The sequence below is a fragment of the Artibeus jamaicensis genome, unplaced genomic scaffold (assembly GCF_021234435.1).
Source record: "Artibeus jamaicensis isolate MK-2021 breed Jamaican fruit bat unplaced genomic scaffold, CSHL_Jam_final contig_466, whole genome shotgun sequence".
Classification (NCBI taxonomy): domain Eukaryota; kingdom Metazoa; phylum Chordata; class Mammalia; order Chiroptera; family Phyllostomidae; genus Artibeus; species Artibeus jamaicensis.
The window spans coordinates 11733297-11754763 of NW_026521844.1; positions in this window are offsets into that span (position 1 = coordinate 11733297).

Sequence of the window (21467 nt, forward strand, 5' to 3'; positions counted from 1 at the left end):
TTCTTCCACAATGCCTAGAATTACGTTTGCTGCACAGAATGGGAGGACTGTTTGTTGGATGAGAGTGAGAGTTCAAGCATGCATGTTCACAGAGCCTAGTCGCAGAGGCACCCAGCCTTGCCGGTCCCCAGGGCGGGCGGGGAGACTGAGACACAGCCCTGTTTCATGGGGCTACAGGAGACGTACACCTTCCAGCATTAGCTGTGGTCTCCCAGACACTTCAGACTTTGCAGCTGCCACACATCCTGCTGTCGTCATCCATTTGGAGGTCTACTTTGAAAAAGTGTTAGTTTTTTCATTGCTTTGTTGAAAAAAAAGTGTAAGTTAATTGTTACTAGACTGAGTAAAACTCACGTATGACAAAATATTAATCATGATTTCTTCTGGATAATGGGGTTACAGGAGGCACCAAGATTTGTGAGGATCTAATGGGCAAGACCTGTGCTAAACTCTCTGTCTACTAGACCTGCCTTTTATTTTCACCACAGGCCATGAAAAAAAATACTGTCATTTTTATATGACAGAGGAGGAAATGCTTACTATAAGTAATAGCTAATATTTAATATGTAATAACTATGTACCAAAAGTAATGCTGAAAGGTTTAATGTATAATCTCATTTAATTCTCATAACAACCCTATGAAAGAAGTACATTTATTTTTCCATTTTACAGATGAGGAAGTGAGACTTCAGAGAGGCTACTTGTGAGGAAAGAATGAACACAGCACAAATGGGTGCTAACTCTTTGCTGTCTCCAGGGAGCCATGATTGACCCTTGATCATTCTGGGAATGTGGCTATTGGAGAGTTCTTTGAGTAATAATTAGTGATTTCATTACAATATATACACCTAGAGCAATGGACCTAGAGCATGTCCTGCTGGCTTGTCAGGTTGCCTTGCACTAATATGAAGACTGATAATGCACCTGGTTTTATTGTTGGGTCCAGAGTTTTTGCCACCATGGCAGATTTTGTAGCAGGATAGGCCTATGCTATTACTACACCCACCCACCCCCCACCCCACCCCACCCCCGCCAAAAGGCCAAAAACCCTTAGGCCTTGAAACTCAGAGTCTTCCCTGGGCAGAGACATTCCCTATATATCCTACTGCTTCTCTGCCAGAGAGAAAGCACATTGCATGTGGCCCCAGGCAAGGAACAGCTTCTGAAACCTGTGCCTGAACTCTGAACTTTGAAGATTCACATCATTTTTTTCTGATGCTTTTGTACTGTATTAGTTGCTACCAAAAGTCCTACTGAATATTTATTGGATCTTGTAAGTTTTCACTAGGTGAAACACTACCCAAGACCATGCAACTGGAAGGTGGTAGAAACAGAACTGTAGCCCCAGCAGCCTGACTTTTAGGCTGGATCTCCTGACCATCATGTTCTATCACCAAATAGCTAGCATATGGTAGATATTGCACTCAAAACTGGTATTACTATTATTATTATCATTACAGCACTTCCTTTGTTTTTGACATCTTCCTTAATGAACACGTGTTATTTGATAATCAAAGGGAGAAAAGGCTTGAAAATGTCCACAATTAAGAGACAGGAAGAAGAGGAGTCAGAAAGGAAATTGACTACAAGGAAGTTAGGGTGGTACAACATAATGAAGTAGAGGAGCACTAGGTTAAGTATAAGGCAATTTTACAGGAGAAAATCTATGCAATCTTGGAGTAGGCAAAAATTTATTGGACAGCACACACAAAATACAAATTATAAAGATACTGGTATTTCAGTCCTCATCAACATTAAAAATTTATGCAATGTTAAAACATTAAGTAATTGAAGAGGCAACTCACACATTGGACAAAAATATTTGGAATATAGCTGAGAGAAGACTGAAACTAGTGTACATAAAGAATTCTTACAACTTAATAATAAAAAATACTGGAAGTGAGTAAATAGATACTTCACACAAGAAGATGTACTAATCCAAGATGGCAGTGGAATAGGTGAATATTAAACTCACCTTTTCCCAGGACCAAATTGGAATTACAACCAAATATAGAATAATAATCCTGAATTAGCAACTGAAGACCAGATGAACAGAACTCATAATGAAGGATTTACAGGAGCCACATAGAGACACATAAAAGGGCTGGGATGAAAAAAGTCCTGTTTTTATGGGCTATGACTGAGATTCCAGAAGGATAGCTCAGCTGCAGGTTCTCCCATTGAGAAATGTGCCTTCTCAACCCAAAACTGGGCTCCCCAGCTGAGAGCACCAGAGCTGGGAGGAGGCATCCACATAACATCTGACTGTAAAACAGCTGGGATTCTGCCCACCAGGGAGAATCAGTAGTCAATTGGAAACCTAGGCACCTCCTTAAAGGGTCAATGCACAAAATCTAATTCAAAGCCACTCACCTTGGGCTCCAGCAGAAGGTGGGCAGAGTGGACTGAATTTGCCTGAGGAGAGACTGAGTTTTGTTGCTCTGGGGAGAAAGCTCAAGAGACAGCTGCTAGGTTCCCTGTGCTGAGTCACTCTCCCACACAGCAGATGCCATCTTTCTTGAGTGGAGTGTTCCCCTTTTTATGGTATCAGCCTCGAGAAATGCAACAGCCACACTCTCTGGATTCTTTGTCCACCTCACCCTCATGACTCCTGCTACCAAGGTCTCTGCAGAATCTGGGACACACTGAGTTGTGTGGCCCTGGAGAGGGGATCAGTCCCCTGTCTTCCCCCAAACCTGACCAGCATGTCCCCCTCACCACAGATCCACTACTAGCCCAATCCTCCTGACTCTCCATGGCAGTGCCCTGCTGAGATCAGGATTCTGGCAGAACCTGTGATAGACTGAGTTGATGGCTCTACAAGAGGGGTCATTTTCCCCTCACATGTCTGACTAATGTGGAGCCCTCCCTTCAAACAGCAAAACCTTGGTCTGTTTGGTCCTGATAGACTGTGCTGACCTCACGTTGACAACTCCCTAAAACCTAGCCCCACTAAAAAGGTGTGGAAGCACCCAGCTGGTGGCAGCTAGACTTGGTATATATACCTTGGGACATTTACTGAGGGACCTTGAACACAGTACTGGCATGGGGTTTGAACCTGTATTATCTAGTGAACACCACTTATTCCTGCCTAGTGACTCACTGAGAACCTATCTTACACAACTTGAGTACAACTACAGTCTCTTTCAATGACTGAGTTTAATAGATAGCTGTCAGGCAGAGGTAGGTGAAATCAGATTTCAGGGTGCCTTAGGAGTTTTGCAGATTTTCCCTGGGGCCTGGTAATGGTAAAAGCAGCCTTGGTGCCTAGCTTGGCCTTTCTGGTGCACACCCAGACCCAGTAGAGCTAGCCACAAAATTGCGGCTTGCTTTGTAGCTTCTAACAGACTGTCCAAGCTAGTCACAGACAGTGATTGATACTGACATGCATCAAAGTTTCTCCCAAGAGAAGAAAATCAACACCCACTTGCCAAAATCAACACCCACTTGCCAGCTTTAGACAACATCAGAGTAGAATCTCATTATCTTTACAAGCAGCATATCCTAAGAAAGATATTGGCAGGAACCAGAACCTCTGAGGAAAAATCCATTTTCTTTAATCAGAACCTGCACTTCAGCTTCTAAACTGTAGTTGGGGTTGATCCTCATGTTTAGTCAGTCTGAGGATTGACCCAATGCACAAATGGGCCAATAACAATCAAGACTCAATTACAACAGGAGAACTCACATAAACCATACAAGGAACATTCCTGAAGTGCCCAGCTCAGGTGATCAAGGACACTGTGCTATAGGGTCCCACCTACCACATAAGGCCACCCTACCAAGACTGGAAGACATAGCAGTTCTACCTAATGCATAGAAACAAACACAAAGAGGTAGCCAAAATGAGGAGACAAAGCATGCCCCAAATGAAAGAACAAGAGAAATATCCAGAAAAAAGCTAAATGAATTGGAGGTAAAAAATTTACCAGATACAGAGTTAAAAAAAAATGCTTTTATGGATGCCCAAAGTAGTTAGTGTAAACTTCAACAGCATGAAAAAGGACATAGGAACCATAAAAAATAAAGAGTCAGAAATGGAGATTATAATATCTGAAATGAAGAATACACTAGAAAGAATATTGAATTAGCAATTTGAAAGACAGGTAAGGAACACAATAAGAGCTACCAAAAGAAATAAAAATGTTTAAAAGTGAGTTAATTTAAGGGAAGTTTGGGATAACATGAAGCATAATGATATCTGCATCATAGGAGTAGCAGAGGAAAAAGAAAGAAAGGGATCAAGAACCTATTTGAAGGAATAATGACTGAAAACTTTCCTAACTTTGTAAAGCAAAATTATACTCAAGTTCAGGAAGCACAGAGAGTCCCAAACAAGATGAACCCAAAGAGGTCCACACCAAGAAACATCATAATTAAAATGGCAAAAGGTTAAAAACAAAGAGAGAATTCTAAAAGCAACAAGAGAAAAGCAGTTACTTACATACAAGGAAGCTTTCATAAGAATGTCCTCTGATTTCTCAACAGAAATATTTCAGTCCAGAAGGGATTGGCATTAGATATTCAAATAAAAAGCAAGGATGTACAACCAAGACTACTTATCCCAGCAAAGCTATTATTTAAAACTGAAGAAGAAATAAAGAGATTTTCAGACAAGAAAAAACTAAAGATGTTCATTACCACCAAATCAGTATTACAAGTAATGTTAAAGGGTCTTCTTTCTAAAAAAAAGAAGAAAAGAGTATAATGTTATAAAGAATAAAATGGCAACAAATACATACCTATCAGCTATCACTTTAAATGTAAATGATAAAAGCCCTAATGAAAAGACAGAGAGTAGCTAAATCGATAAGAAATTAAGACCCATATATATACTATCTACAAGGGATTCACCTCAGAATAAAAAACACACACTAAGATTAAAATATGACAAAAAATATGTTTCATGCAAATGAAAAAAAAAGAAAGCTCAGGTAGCACCCTGCCCAGTGGCTCAATTGGTGGGAATAGCACTCCATGCACCAAAAGTTCATGGGCTCAATTTTCAGTCAGGGCACACACCTAGATTACCATTTTGATCACCAGTCAGGGTGCATACAGGAGGCAACAAATTGATTTTTCTCTCTCACATCGATGTTTCTCTCTCTCTCTCTCTCTCCCTCCCTCCTCTTATTCTCTCCCTAAAAGCAATGAAAAAACATATCTTCAGTTAAGGATTAAAAAGAAGCTGGGATAACAATACTTATATCAGACAAAATAGAGTTTAAAACAAAGGCTATAATAAGAAACAAAAGAGAAAACTACATATTGATAAAAAGATCAACCCACCAGGAGGATATAACTCTTATAAACATGTATGCACCCAATACAGGAACACCTATTACATAAAGCAAATCTGAATGGACATAAAGGGAGAGATCAATAGTAATAGCCATAGTAGGATTTTAACACCCCATTGCCATCAATGAATAGGCCTCACAGACAGAAAATTAACAAGGAAATAGCACACTAGATCAGATGGATTTAACTGATATTTTCAAAGCATTTCACACAAAGCAGCGGAACATACATTCTTTTCAAGTGCATATGGAACATTCTTAGGATTGACTACATGCTAGGACACAAAAGGAGTCCCAACAAATTTAAGGAGATTGAAATTATATCAAGCATCTTACTTACCACAATGCTATGAAACAGGAAATCAATCACAAGAAAAAAAAGGAAAAACATACAAACACACGTTTTATGCTAAATAAAATGTTATTAAATAACAAATAGCTAAATAATGAGATCAGTGAAGAAATCAAAAGATACCTGGAAGCAAATGAAAATGAGAACAAAACAACGCAAAACCTATGGGACACAAGGAAAGCAGTCCTAATAGGAAAATGGATAGCATTACAGGCCTACCTCAGGAAAGAAGGAAAATCTCAAATAAACACTGCAACTTTCCACTTAAAGTAAATAGGAAACAACAACAAACAAAGCCTAATTTGAGTAGAAAAAGGAAATAATAAGCATCAGAGCAGAAAGAAATTAAGGAGAGTACAAAAAATAAATAAGAGGTGTTTTGAAAAAATAAATGAGATCAGAAAATACTTAAACAGTTTCATCAAGATAAAAGAGGGAATACCTAAGTAAATAAAATCAGAAATTGAAGAAGTAACAACTGATACCACAGAAATACAAATAATTATATGAAAATACAACCATACATCAACAAATTAGACAATCTGGGTGAAATGGAAAAATTTCTAGAAACATACAATCCTCCAATATTGAACAAGAAGATCAGAAAATCTGAACAGACTCATTACAACTAATGAACTTGAAGCAGTAATAAAAATACTCCCAACAAACAAAAGCCCTGGACCAGGTGGCTTCACAGGTAAATTTTACCAAACATTCAAAGAAGAACTAACACCTGTCCTTCTCAAACTATCCAAAAATTTCAAGATGAGGGAAGATTCCCAGGTTTTCTTTACGAGGCCAACATTCTAATTCCAAAACAAAAAAAAATACACTAAAGAGAAATAAATTTATAGGACAACAGCCTGGATGAACATAGATACTAAAACCCTCAACAAAATAATAACAAATTGAATCCAGTAATACATTAAAAAGATCATATACAATGATTAAGTGGGATTTATTCTGGGGATGCAAGGTTGGTACAATACCCACAAATCAATAAACTTGATATACTACATAAACAAAATGAAGGATAAAAATCACATGACTATATCAATAGATTCAGAAAAAAAACATTTGATAAAATCCAATACCCATCATGATAAAAAGTCTCAGCAAAGTGGGAATAGAGGGAATATGACTCAACATAATAAAGGCCATATATGAGAGACCTACAGCCAACATCATACTCAATGGACAAACACTAAAAGGATTTCTTTTAAGACTGGGAACAAGATAGGGATGCCTGCTCTTGCCTCTCTTATTCAACATAGTAATGGAAGTCCTGGACATAGCAATCAGACAAGAAGAAGAAATAAAAGGCATCCAAATTTGAGAAGGAGGAAGTAAAACTATTGTTATTTTCAAATGACATGATACTATACATAAAGAACCCTAAAAGATTCTACCAAAAAACTACTAGAACTGATAAATCGATTCAGTAAAATAGCAGGACACAAAATAAGTATCCAAAAATTAGTTGCAGTTTTATGCACTAATAATGAACTATCAGAAAGGGAAACTGAGAACAAAATCTCATTTACAATTGCATCAAATACCTAGGAATAAATTTAACTAATGTAAAAGACCTATATTCAGAAAATTATAAGACACTGAAGAAAGAAATTGAAGAAGATACAGGTAAGTAGAAGCATATACTTCTTTCATGGATAGGGAGAATTAGCTCCATTTAATTAGCTTAAAATGTTCATACTACCCAAAGCAGTCTATAGATTAAATGCAATTCCTATCAAGATACCAATGGTGTATTTCACAGATCTAGAACAAATATTCTAAAAACTTATATGGTACCCCAAAAGACGTGAATAGCCACATCAATTTTGAGAAAGAACAAAGTTGGAGGAATCACACTACCGCATATCAAACTATTCTACAAGGCCATAGTGATCAAAAGAGCAGCATACTGGCATAAAAAATAGACATATAGATCAATGGAAGAGAACAGTAAGCCCAGAAGTAAACTCATGCCTTTATGGTCAATTAATATTTGAAAAAGGAGGCAAGAACATACAGTGGAGTAAAGACAGTCTATTCAATATATAGTGTTGTCTATATTGGTCAAACTCATGCCTAAAAATAAAACTAGACCACCTCCCTACACAATGCAGAAGAATAAACTCAAAGTGGATCAAGGACTTAAATGTAAGAAGAAAACAAAGGCAGTAGAATATCTTACTTTTCTCTCAGTAATATTTTTTTTATATATCTCCTTGGACAAGGGAAACAAAAGAAAAAATAAACAAATGTAACTATATTAAACTAAAATGTTTTTGCACAGCAAAGGAAACCATCAACAAAATGAAAACACAACCCACTGAATGGGAGAACATATTCATTAACAATACATCTGATAAGGACTTACTATCCAAATTTAATAAAGAACTTACACAACTCAACAACAACAACAAAATGAACAATCCAATTAAAAAATGGGCAAGGAACTTGAATAAACACTTCTCCAGAGGGGACACAGATGGCCAATAGGCATAAGAAAAAATGCTCATCTCTAATCATCAGAGAAATGTTCATTGAAACCACCATGAGATGTCACCTTCAAACTTGTCAGAATGGCAATCATCAATAATTAAACAAACAAGTGCTGGCAAGGATGTGGAGAAAAGGGAACTTGTTTGCACCATTTTGGGAATGTGGATTGGTACAGCTCCTGTAGAAAGCAGTATGCAGTTTCCTAAAAAAAAAATTACAAATGAATCTGCTTTTTCCCCCAGTTATTTCACTTCTGGGAATATATCCAAAGGAATCCAAAACACTAATTCAAAAGAACATAAGCACCCCTGTGTTCATTGCAGCATTATTTACAGTTGCCATGATCCAGAAGCAGCCCAAGAGTACATCAGCAGATGAGTGGATAAAGAAGCTGGGTACATTTACACAATGGAATACTACTCAGCCATAAAAAAGAAGCAAATCTTACCTTTTGTGACAACACAGATAGATCTGAAGAGTATTATGCTAAGTGAAATAAGCCAGTTAGACAAAAATATATACCATATGATTTTACTTATATGTGGAATTTAAGGAACAAAAGAAACAAATAATTGAAATAGAAACAGGCTCATAGATACAGAGAAGGAACTGACAGTTGTCAGAGGGGACATGGATTGAGGGGCTGGGTAAAAAAAGTCTCATAGATACAGACAACAGTGTGGTGATTACCAGAGAGAAAGGTGGGTGGAAGCAAGCCAAAGAGGGTAAAGGAGGAAAATGGAGATGAAAATGGTAATATCTGACATTAGGTAAGAATATACAATGCAATATACAGATGATATACTACAACAAAAAAAACATCAAAAAAAAAAAAAAAAAAAAAAAAAAAAAAAAAAAAAAATAATGCATCACTTCTACTACTAAATACTTATTCTCCAAAAAATGATATATGTCTATCTAAACATAATATTCATAATGTTCATAGCAGCTTTGTTCATAATAGCTTAAAGCTGAAACAACCCCTATGTTTGTCAGCAGGAGAATGATAAAGAAATTGCAGCTCCTCAGTTCAGTGGAATACTACTCAGCAATAAAGCTTGAGAGGGATAGCAACATGGACAAATCACCAGAGCATCATGTCAACACACACAAAAATGCCTACTGTGTGATTATATTTTTAGAAAATTCATCTGGTCACCTTGGGATCTTTTGAAATGATTTGTTTTCATAGTTATATGGGTATAGACGTTTGTCAAAACTCAACAAACTACATGCTTATAATGGATGCATTTTATTGAATGTAAGTTATACCTCAATATTACTAGGCAGTTTTATTGAAAGGGGAAGGGTCAATATTTTCAAATGTTGCAGAAAGGCAGGGAGAAGATAACTGGAAAATGGTCACTGGATCTGTCAACTGGGGGTGACTAGGAGCGTGAAGACTACAATTCAGTGGACTTGGGGGTCAGAAATGAATTTGTTAGGATGTGAGAAGGGAATATTTGACTAACTGGGCTGCTTTAGATCCGTGGAGCACTCGATGCTGGCCCCCACATGGTGTATGCCAACCATAGAGTAATAGCTCCCAACCTGTTAAAAACCCCGAACCCAGAAATCTAATCAACTAACTGATTATACTCTTTATTAAAGATATTTAGTAACCTCAAGCAGAAGAATGTAAAGATTCACTTCATCACTATGAGAGTGCTTTTTAAAAAACAAAACATTATCTTTTCAGCTTTCTCTAGATTCCTCTATTAGTGCTCAGCAGAAAGCCGCCCCTCCTGCTAAACTGACAAGACTTCCTCTGACCTGGCATAATATTCCTCATCTATCTCCTCATCATCCACTGTCCCCCTCCTCTGTACCAGGAGGAGTCCTCCTCCATTTCAAGGCTGTCCCCTACATGTGCTGTGAATTCTGCCACCACCTAGCACTGAGTTAGTCTCCAGTGTGCAGCTCCAGTCATTCCCTTATTGCTGTCTTCTCTTTGCCTTCATCAGCTGCTCCTAACCCCCAATGTGATTTCTCCAAACTCTTTTCAATGTCCAAGTTGTCAGATGTCTCCAGTGCATCAAACCTTTCAACCACTATCCTCTGATTATATTTTTTCACCATCTGGCTTCTTCCTCTGCTCCAGAAACTTGTGCCACACCAAATCCAATAGGATTCTGTAGACATACCCTCCCTTAGCTCTCTATAGTATTTGACAGTAGGGTCTAAGCATTTCCTTATGGGATGTCCCTTCTGAGCTTCTGAGAAACTTTTTTCTCCCAGTCTCCATGCTGGTGTTCCATTCTTCCTTCCCTTCCTCCACTAAATCTTCTGCCCAATCAGTGTGGATATTCCCTCAAGTGCTCTGGAACATTTCCTCCACTTGCTGTCTCAGTGCAGCACTCCTCAAACTCTAACATTCATGTGAGTTACCTGGGAATCCTGTTATGTGTGGACTCTGATTCAGCAGGTCTGAGTTTGTGCATTTCTAAGAGGCTCCAATGGCAGGCTGATGTTGCTGGTCTAGGGACTTGCTAAGGAGCAAGATCTCAGAGAACAGAGCCTGTATCCACATTCAAACACTTTCCAAGTCAACAACTCCAAATGTGACTAGTTCACCGCAAAGTGCTCGTGGCTCACAATTTAAAAGCCACAGAGATGAACATTCAATGAGAATTACCCATAACTTTATAATTTAATTTTTAAGCAAAAGCAGTTTTCTCAGTATATTAGAGATTGATAGAAAGTACAACCCTCAAACACTGCAGATAATTAAAGTTAGTTTTCCGTTAGAAACAGATGGGATGAGAAGGTGAAATTAGGTGAGGAGAGGAGAATTCTGCTGAATCCTCAGGCTGGAATGCACCTGAAACATGATGGGTTTTTTTCTAGAATATGTATTCATCACTAAGTGACAACAAAAATTCAATCACTCTCAACTTCAAATAAACCAAACTTATATGCCATCACATGATTGTCTAGCTGCATGCACTGCCTTTTTTCATAGACTGTGCTCTTCAGCTATCATTTGATTTTAGATTCATCCTCCCAGACCCATTCAGCCAGGCCATCCCATTCAAACTTGATGGGATGTCAATGATCGCCCAGGAAGATAACAGTCACAGTCTTTCCGCAGCACAAAGCTTTGAAAGACTGGTTTCTTTCACCTCTTTTCCTCCTGTGTATTAGAAAGATTTCTCCCACAGTTGGAGAATTCATTCAATTGCATGATTTGGGCCTGGTGATTATGAAGTACCACAGCTACACTTTGTTATTTAATCACCCACCAAGAAAAAAGGCCATTTATTGCTCCTGATAGTTCAGCAGTAGACAGACATTGGATTTCAAATCTTCCATGAGTCCACTAAAATTCTGCTCCAAAGGAAATAAGTTGGCAATAAAACACAGAATATTTGGGAGCAATTTCTTAATGAAAAGCCTTACCTACAGAGGATATTATTTCAGGCAACCAGAACATAAAGACTGAATTATAAAGCAATTTGTGTCAAGATGCAAGTAATAGCTACTGAAATAGCAAATGCATTATCGCTGCTACTGAAATGAGTCAAAATTAATTTACAGTGAGCCGTTTTTCTAAAGATGGAAAGAATTAGTGACTTTACTGTCATGAACACCCAACAGCCGACATTAGCATTTGTCAAATACTAAATGCAAATATTCAGATAATTAAATAAGGTCGGAAAAGGCTAGGAAATAGAAATTTTCCTTTTGAATTCATCGAGCAAAACCTGACACCTCTTTGAGTTATCTGATTGAGAATAATTAAGTGAAGACAGAGAAGAAGTCAGATTTGACCTTACAGTAATAAACGGGACACTTCTCTTTCTGTCTCTGTATTCCTCACAATTCATCTGAGAGAGGTTCTAGGCTTGGGAGAGGCACTGTTCAAAGTATACAGTGAGGAGTGTATCTCTTTTCATCACTAAATCTCTGCTTGAGACTTACACAAAATACTTGCCACACAATGACAAGTATTTTCATATTTCAGAGACCCAAGCGCAAGAGCTGCAAATAGTCCCAGTGTTGGCCAGTCTGTGCTTCCTGTCACCAACAGTCAATCACAGAGAGAGGCACGGCGCCACAGCAGGAGGCATGAGGATTGAAATAAAACATACCAGGGTTCAAGTCTTGGCTAGGACATTTGCTAACTGTGTGATTCTAAAGAATTTTCTTAGCCTCTTAGAGATGCAGTTAACACAAATGGAGTTAATATTACCATATCCTTAAAATGATGAAGGTTAAACTATTTAACACACACAAAGCACTTAGTCCAGTCAATTAAGGGTTGCTCCTACTCTTAGCAGACTTCCTTCTCTGCCATGTTCCTCCATTATCTGTGGAATGAAGTCCAGTGTAGACAGGCAACAACCTCTAGGTTAGTCAACGTCCATCCCAAACTACTTAACTCGCTAACTCCTGAGTATCCTATAGGCTTTTCTAGTTGTTTATTTACTCTGTCAATATTTATTGAGTACCCATTATGAAACTGGTGGGATAAGTGCTAGGATTTTAAAAGACAAGTAAGACACAGTGCTTGGCCTCAGAGTGCGTCTAATAGAAGAGATAGCTATCTACACAAATATTTACAATGCAGTAAGGAAGCTGCTGTAAAAAAAAGAAAAGTGCTAGGACAGCACGAAAAAGGAAGCATTAAATTTGGAGCTTTTCCTCTTTTTTAAGAATATATTTTGTTGATTATTCTGTTATAGTTGTCCCATTTTTACCCCCTTTATTCCCCTCTGCCCTGCATTGCCCCTTGGTTCATGTCCCTGGGTCATACATGTAAGTTTTTGGGCTTCTCTATTTCCTATACTATTCTTAACCTCACCCTGTCTATTTTCTACTTACCATTATGCTACTTATTCTCTGTACCTTTTACCCCTCTCTCCCCCTCCCACTGACATGCTGATGGCCCTCCACGTGATCTCCATTTTTGTGATTTTGTCCCTGTTCTAGCTGTTGGCTTTGTTTGTTTTTGTTTTAGGTTCAGTTGTTCTCATTTTATTATTCATATTTTTAATCTTTTCCTTAAATAAGTCCCTTTAACATTTCATATAATAAAGTCTTGGTGATAATGAACTCCTTTAACTTGACCTTATCTGAGAAGCACTTTGCCCTTCAATAATAGCTTTGCTAGATAGAGTAATCTTGGATGTAGGTTCTTGCCTCTCATGAGTTGGAATACTTCTTTCTAGCCCCCTCTTGCCTGTGAAGTCTCTTTTGAGAAATCAGCTGACAGTCTAATGGGAACTCCTTTGTGGGTAACTGTCTCCTTTTCTCTTCCTGCTTTTAAGATTCTCTCCTTCATTTTAATCTTGGCTAATGTAATTATGATGTGCCTTGGTGTGTGCTTCCTTGGGTCCAGCTTCTCTGGGACTGTCTCAGCTTCCTGGACATCCTGGAAATCTATTTCCTTTATCAGATTGGGGGAGCTCTCCCTCATTATTTTTTTGAATAAGTTTCCATTTCTTGTTATTCCTCTGCTTCTTCTGGCACCCCTATGATTTGTATGTTGGAATGTTTAAAGTTGTCCTGGAGGTTCCTAAGTCTCTCCTCACTTTTTTGAATTCTTATTTCTTTATTCTGTTCTGGTTGAATGCTTATTTCTTCCTTCTGCTCAGAATTGTTGATTTGAGTCTGTTTCCTTCCTGTCACTGTTGGTTCCCTGTACATTTATCTTCATTTCACTTTTCATAGCCTTCACTTTTTCCTCTATTTTGCAACCATTCTCAACCATTTCTGTGAGCATTCTGATTACGAGTATTTTCAACTCTGCATCTGATGGGTTGGCTATCTCTTCATTGCTTAGTTCTTTTTCTGGAGTTTTGATCTGATCTTTCACTTAGGCCATATTTTTTGTTTTGTTTTGGCACATCCATTACATCATAAGGAGTGGAGCCTTAGATATTTACCAAGATGGGGCAACCCACATTGCTGCATTATGGTACTATATGTGAGGGAGTGGTCTGAGAGGGAATAGTGCCACTTGCTCAGCTCTTGGCTGGCTTTCAGTCACTTTCAGTCTCTTCCCCTGCTACCCACAAGCAAATTGGGCCCTTTGGTGCTGGTTTCTGGGCGAGTGGGTTTGTGTACATTCGAGGACCCTGTGGGTCTCTCCAAAGAACTCTCTTGTGAAGCTGGGAGTTTCTCTTGCCACCACAACCCCCACAGGTTTTTAGAACCAGAGCTTTTGAGGCTTAATTTTCACACACTGGAACCCTGGGTTGTGAGGTCTGTCTCACTCCCCATTTGTTCCTCCTGGTTTATCTGCATGCAAATGTGGGACCAACCAGTCATCCAGCCACATTCTTGCTACATATCTTCTTTGCTTTGGATGCCATCTCCTCCCTTCCTACCTGTCTGAATGAATGTTTTTTCCTTAACTCCTCAGTTGTTGGACTTCTATACAATTTGATTTTCTGGCAGTTTTGGCTATTTTAAAAAATTTTTGTTGTCCTTCTTTTGGTTGTGCAAGGAGGCAAAGTGTATCTACCTATGCCCCAGCTTGGCTGGAAGTCCTCCTCCTTATTCTCAATGTCTTCCTTCATTTCTATTATATAAATCCTATTCAATTTTCAAAACCAAAAAATTCCAAAATATTGATCTCTTCAACAGACACTTCTCATGTGCTTAATGCATGCTTAGCCCCATGCTGAATATTGAGCAGCCATTAGAAATGGTGATTTTTCAACTCTCAGTGGCTGCTCATTTATTACCTATCATATATTTTCTTGTACATATTCTCAATTATGCTATTATGAGTCTCCATTCTTCAATTTTATTTTGTGTTCCTTGAAATCAGAATTGGGTCTTTTTGGGTGAAGGCCCACAGCTGCTAACAAAGCAAAGGCAGCTAATAGGTGATCAATAAATATTCATTTACTGCTTCTGAATCTAAATGCCAAGTTAAGTTTGAGGTTCAAAGTAAATACTACAAAATGTTTAAAAGAAATAAATTGATTAAAAATATGTATAACATAGACTATTGGCAGTGGATAGCTGAGCAAAAAAAGAGGTAATGGGTTCTGGGTAGACACTAACAAGTTCAGGCACATATTTGCCATGGTATTTTTTATAGAGGATGGTTGGGTTTCACTTTTTGATATTGAGACTGTTTTTTTCTCAGTATGTATGAATAAGATATTGTCATCAGAATGAAATTCACATTAATTAATTTTCATCTTGAAAGAGCTGACAACAAATTTTCCCTGGCAAATGTTACTATGATAATTTAAATCCTTGATCAACTTTTTTATGCATTGTAGTGAAACTATTCTTATTTTTGGTTTATCATCCCACTTTTATTTTATGGAAGTTATTTTCATTGGGATCAGTTCTTATTTATGTAGAATTTCCAACAGAGGTTTGATTAACCATTCAAGTGTTTGTTCATACTGAGCTGTACTGATTATATTTTTGCCACGCTGGATTTTCTCTTGTTGCCCTCATTTTTACTAATTCCAATTTTATCTGGGTCAAGTTAGACAGATCTAAATATTATTGAGAAAGTCTAATATCTGGAGTTTTATTTTGTGTTGATGATTTCAATGAGTCTAATTTTCCCCGTCAATTTTTAGTTTTCAATATCACTAGGAAAATTAATTATCAGCAAGTTTTACAGTTTTGTAATAAATTTTATTTGTGAACAACATTAGCCACTGTCAGTTGATTATTTCTCACAAGTTCAATGTTTGCTAATGATTTGGTCAAATTTGTCCTTGGGGTAAAACTGGCAGAATCCAAATGGTGCTATCAGTGGAGAAGGATGATAATTCCCTGCTTCCGAAGTCACACACTAGAGATGCAATAGATTTTCTTTTTGCTCATATAATACAAATAGCCTCTAGAAGAATAAGACATTAAAATATTAGTTGTGAGAGGCAAGTAATTGAGATCACATAACCTGCAGGACTGCCAGGGTTCAAACCCCATCTCTACCATTCACTAGCTATATGAATTTTGACAGTTACTTACTAATTTGTGCCTTAGTAGTCTCATTTTTAAAATAAGATTGAGTGGGAATTAAATGAGTTAATACTTAGCACATAATGACAACTCAATGGAATTTAGATGCCATTATTACTGTTAGTAATAATATTTTCAATATGTACTGTTTCATGTCTTTGTTCAACTGTGCCTCGATTTCCTCTTCTGAAAAATGGAACTATTAATAGTACCTAACATCTTAGGGCTGTTGTGAAATCTGAGTGTGTTACACAAGTGCTTAGAACATTGCCTGGCACAGGGTTAAGAGTTATGTAAGTGCTATGTTAGCTGCTATTATTTTTTCATATTAGAGTAAGTGAGTTTACAGCATCCTAATAGCCCAGCCTAAGAGCTAGTTGCCATAGGGAACATTATAGAGGCAACACAAGGACACTTGGGCTCTGAGGCTGGAGGGTGTCACCAACAAGTATGAAAATACATAAAAAGCAAAAGGGAACTGTGCAGCTATTTAAAACAATAATCTGAAATAATGTGAGCTTCATGAGGGCAGAGATTTTTGTCCTTATTTTTCACTGCTGTGTACCCACTCCTAGAACAGCACTTGGCACATCTTAGGCAGTTAATAAATATTTGTTGAAGAAATGATTAAATGAATGAACAACTACAAACACTGTGCAGCAACACTGAAAGTACTTCTTATGTGTTACTAGGTAAATAATAAGGGATATAAAATTGCACTATGATCATAACTTAGGGGAAATCTATATGTATATGGCAAAGACTGGAAAGTAATGTGTAGAACTGAAAACAGTTGTATTGTTATACTGTCTGCAGTGTTGTTATATGGTCTTTTTATAAGGTGAAACAATGAAAGTAAAGGCAAATAGTTCCTGAAGAAAATTTACAGCCATATCATAACTTTATATAATGTGGGGCACCACAAAATTATCCTTTTAAAGTTGGACTTGAGAAATCTAATTACAATCAAACAGAAAAATTTTGACTTACATCAATTAATTGGGACACTTGATTATTTTTTATTTCTGATTTCAAGAGAACGCAAAAGTACACAGTCAAAAATGGAATACCTGTTATGTGGATCATACACACACACTCTTCCTTTAAGATTGTATCTTGAGCTGATTATCCATTCAACACAATCACCTAGACTTTCCACATCTACAGTACAGTACAAGTATTTATCTTCATTACGATCTTTCAGAGGCCCTGCAAGAACTTTGACCACCAAACAAGATTCAATTACATTAACCATCCTATGTTTCCTAAAGCAATAAAGAGGCTAACACATTTAGAAAGATTTTTTTTCTCTGAAAGGATTTGAGCAAAGAGTGTTGGGTTAATTCCTAATTAACCACAAAATTTAATTCACTGAGATGACTTGTCCCTTAAACATTTCCATTAAATGAGGTTTGATTGTACTTTGATTTTTTGACATTCTTGTCCAGCTTCTTCCTATCAATAATGGCTACTGGAAAAGATGCAGTTCTTGAGTCAGACTGATTAAGGAAGATTAGATTGTTCTCCATCTTTAAAACAAAAATACAGCAGGTGGAAAGAATCACATCCTCTTCTGAATGATTCTCCAACTTTGTTTGACTTTGAGCCTCAGATATGCTGCATGAAAGAGCCCAGTAAGACAGAACACAGACTTTAGGGTCCTATAGTTTCTATTGAAAGCTATATTAATAAGTCTTATTTTGAGAAAATATACACTAGCCATTCAAAATTAATTTATTTTTATTTGTTTTTCAGATTAATGGTTTCTCTAAAATAGAAAATTGAAGGAGGACTTAGTTATTTCATTTGTAAAAGCTAACTGAAGCACATGTTTATGAAATTAGACATGGAGAAGTGAACCACCACCATCCACTCAAGCACAACAAGAATAATTTTTTTCACTAATGAGACAGGATAAAAGAAGAGGAATTAATATGTGTGTGGTAATTCCTCCACTTTCCTTCTCATTCTGTCTGTGCTTTTTAAAGAAGAGTCTTTGTCTTGTTATGATCATGGAGATAATGCAAAGAGTTGAAAATCTCAGGGTTGGGAGACTGGTATGAGGAGAGGCCCTGTGCACTGGATTTTGTGTCATTTTAAGTATTATTTTTCAAACTTATCAATGCTTATCTGCATGCAAATAGACCAAAAGGATAACTATTTCTAAAGAATTTATAATAAGCCCACAGCCCCTCAGTTCCCCCTGCCTCTTCCCCACCCAACTATCTGCAGGTGCCGGAGACAAACTCTAGTGCACTTGTTTATCAAGTCTCTGTTTGTGTCAAGTTTGCTGCTATGGTTGTCTCTCAGTATCCTGAGAGAGTCATCCAGACAACTCCTAGAACTGGTTCCAGGACACTCAAGTCCCTTATATAAAGTAGCACAGCATTTGTATATAGGCTACAGAAGGATGTGCCCACACACCACTTCATGGGGGGGGGGGGGGTTCAATACAGTACTTGGCAAGTGGCATATTCAAGTTTTGCTTTTTGAAACTTTCTGGGATTTAAAAAAGCAAAATTTTCAATTCACATTTGGTTGAATCCAGGTATGTGAAACCCATGGTTACAGACCAACTGTATATCATTGGCCAAATCAAGTCACATGGCCAAGCACTCAGTCAATGTGCAAGGGGATACACAGGGCAGAAATACTGAGAAGTAACTTCAGTTACCATAATAATCTCTAACACATGTTAAAACAAGGTAATCATCTTTTTTTTGGTAATAATTTCCATCCTCCTAACTAAAAAAAAAAAAGTCACAGAGCCAAGTACTTTTATGGCTTCATTTCAGGTAAGTGAAGTCTTCTCAGGACTGTGCAATGGCTTCTCCATTCAGAACACACAGAAAGGATTTCCAGTACCCACTCTCCCCATCTTTCCATCTGCCTTTCTCACATGCACTGAAGCAGTTTCCCTGTATTTGTTTTTTCTATTGTTGTCATAACAAATTACCATGAATTCAGTAATATTTTGAAGCCATCATTTATTATCTGTAGGTCTGAAGTCCAGGATACACTGGTGGGTGCCAAGCTCAATTCAAGGTATCACTCAGCCTGAGCTCTTATCAGGCAGCTGTAGGGGAGAATCTGCTTCTGGTTCATTCAGGTTGCTGGCCCCACTCAGTTTCAGAACTACAGAGGGGAGGTCCTTGTTTCCCTGTCAGTTGTAGATCAAGATCATCTCAGTTTCTAGAGGCTGATCACGCTCCTCTCATGGTTCATGGCCTACTATGTCTTCAAAGCCAGCAATGTGGACCGAGTCCTTCTCAAGCTTCACGTCTCTCTGACCTCTCCTTCTCATTCATCTTTCCTGCTTTTCTTCTGTCACATCTCTCTGACAGACTCTTCTGCCTAACTCCTGCATTTAAGAACTCAGGGGATTACATTGGGCCCACCTGGAAAATCCAAAATCTTCTTTTTAGTCGCCTTAATTCCATTTGCAAAGTTCTTCACAGCAACCCTCATATGAGTGTTTGACTAAGCAGAGGACAAAAATATTGGGAAGACATCCTAAGGATTCTGCCTCCCATACCCCCAAAGACTCTTTTCTATTTTATAATTTTTACAAAAATTTCTCTAAAATCTAGTCCTAGGTGGAGGAGTACAGATGTTTCTACCCTCTTTCCTCTGTAAAAATAGTCCAAAACCACACAGAGAATAATAAGCTGAAACACAAACTCCATTTTTAATATGTTTTATTAATTATGCCATTACAGTTGTTCTATTTCCCCCTTCATTCCCCGCCATCCTGCACACCCCCTCCCCTGCCATTCCCCCCTTAGTTTATGACCATGTGTCTCAAGTTCTTTAGATTCTATATTTCCCATACTATTCTTGCCCTCCCCCTATCTATTTTCTACCTACCATCTATGCTACTTATTTTCTGTACCTTCTCCCCCCTTCTCCTTCTCTCACTCCCCTGTTGTTAATCCTCCATGTGATCTTCATTTCTATGGTTCTGCTCCTGATCTAGCTGTCCTCTTAGTTTGCTTTTGTTTTAGGTATGGTTCTTAATAACTGTGAGTTTGCTGTCCTTTCACTGTTCATCTTTTTTATCTTCTTTTTCTTCTTTAACATTTCCTATAATAAGGGCTTGGTGATGATGAACTCCTTGAATTTGATCTTATCTGAGAAGTACTTTATCTGCCCTTCCATTCTAAATGAAGACTTTGCTGGATAGAGCAATCTTGAATGTAGGTCTTTGGCTTTCATGACTTGGAGTACTTCTTTCCAGCCCCTTCCTGCCTGTAAGGTCTCTTTTGAGAAATCAGCTGACAGTCTGATGGGAAACTCCTTTGTAGGTGACCGTCCCCTTATCTCTTGCTGCTTCTAGGATTCTCTCCTTCATTTTAATCTTGGCTAATATAATTATGGTGTACCTTGGTGTGTTTCTTCTTGGGTCCAACTTCTTTGGGACTCTCTGAGCTTCCTGGACTTTGTGTAAGTTTATTTCCTTTGCCAGATTGAGGAAATTCTCCTTTATTATTTGTTCAAATAAGTTTTCCACTCATGGCTGTTCCTCTTCCCCTTCTGGTACCCCTATAATTCAGATGCTGGAACGTTTAAAGATGTCCTAGAGGTTCCTAAGCCTCTCCTCATTTTTTTCGAATTCTTGTTTCTTCATCCTTTTCTGTTTGGTCATTTTTTTCCTCTTTCTGGTCTGCTCCCTTGATTTGAGTCCCAGTTTCCTTTCCATTACTATTGGTTTCCTGTGCATTTCCATTCATTTCAATTAGTTTAGCCTTCATATGTTCCTCTAATTTGTGACTAAAATCAACCAGTTCTGTGAGCATCCTGATCACCAGTGTTTTGAACTGTGCATCTGAAAGTTTGGCTATTTCTTCTCATCGCTTAGATTTATTGGCTCTGGGGCTTTGAGTTGTTCTTGAGCCATGTTTTGATCTGTTTGTGCCCATTACTATGAGGAGCAGAGCCTTAGTTGTTCACCAGGGCAGGGCTACCCAGGTTGCTGGTTTGTGATGCTATATGTGGGGGCAGGGTCAGAGAGGGACAATGAAGGTTCCCTCTGCTGCTTTCTGCCACTGGGGCCTGTGTGGTCCATCTCACTGCTAGCTCCTTCACCAATTTATCAGTTTGGCTGAAGGGTTTGTTGTTGTCAGACTTCTGTGTAGTTCAATTTTCTGTGGTTTGGCTGCATTTTTGTTGCTAAAACTTTGTTGTTTTTAAACTTAGTTGTGAGAGAAGGTGCAGTGCTTCCACCTATGCCTCCATCTTTGTGGAAGTCCACAAACTCTATTTTTTATCAAACTAGAAAACATGTTTTCTACCACAATATATGGACAGAGAAAGCAAATGAGAGAATTGTACATTACTTAACAGAGAGGAATGCAAGTAGCATTGAT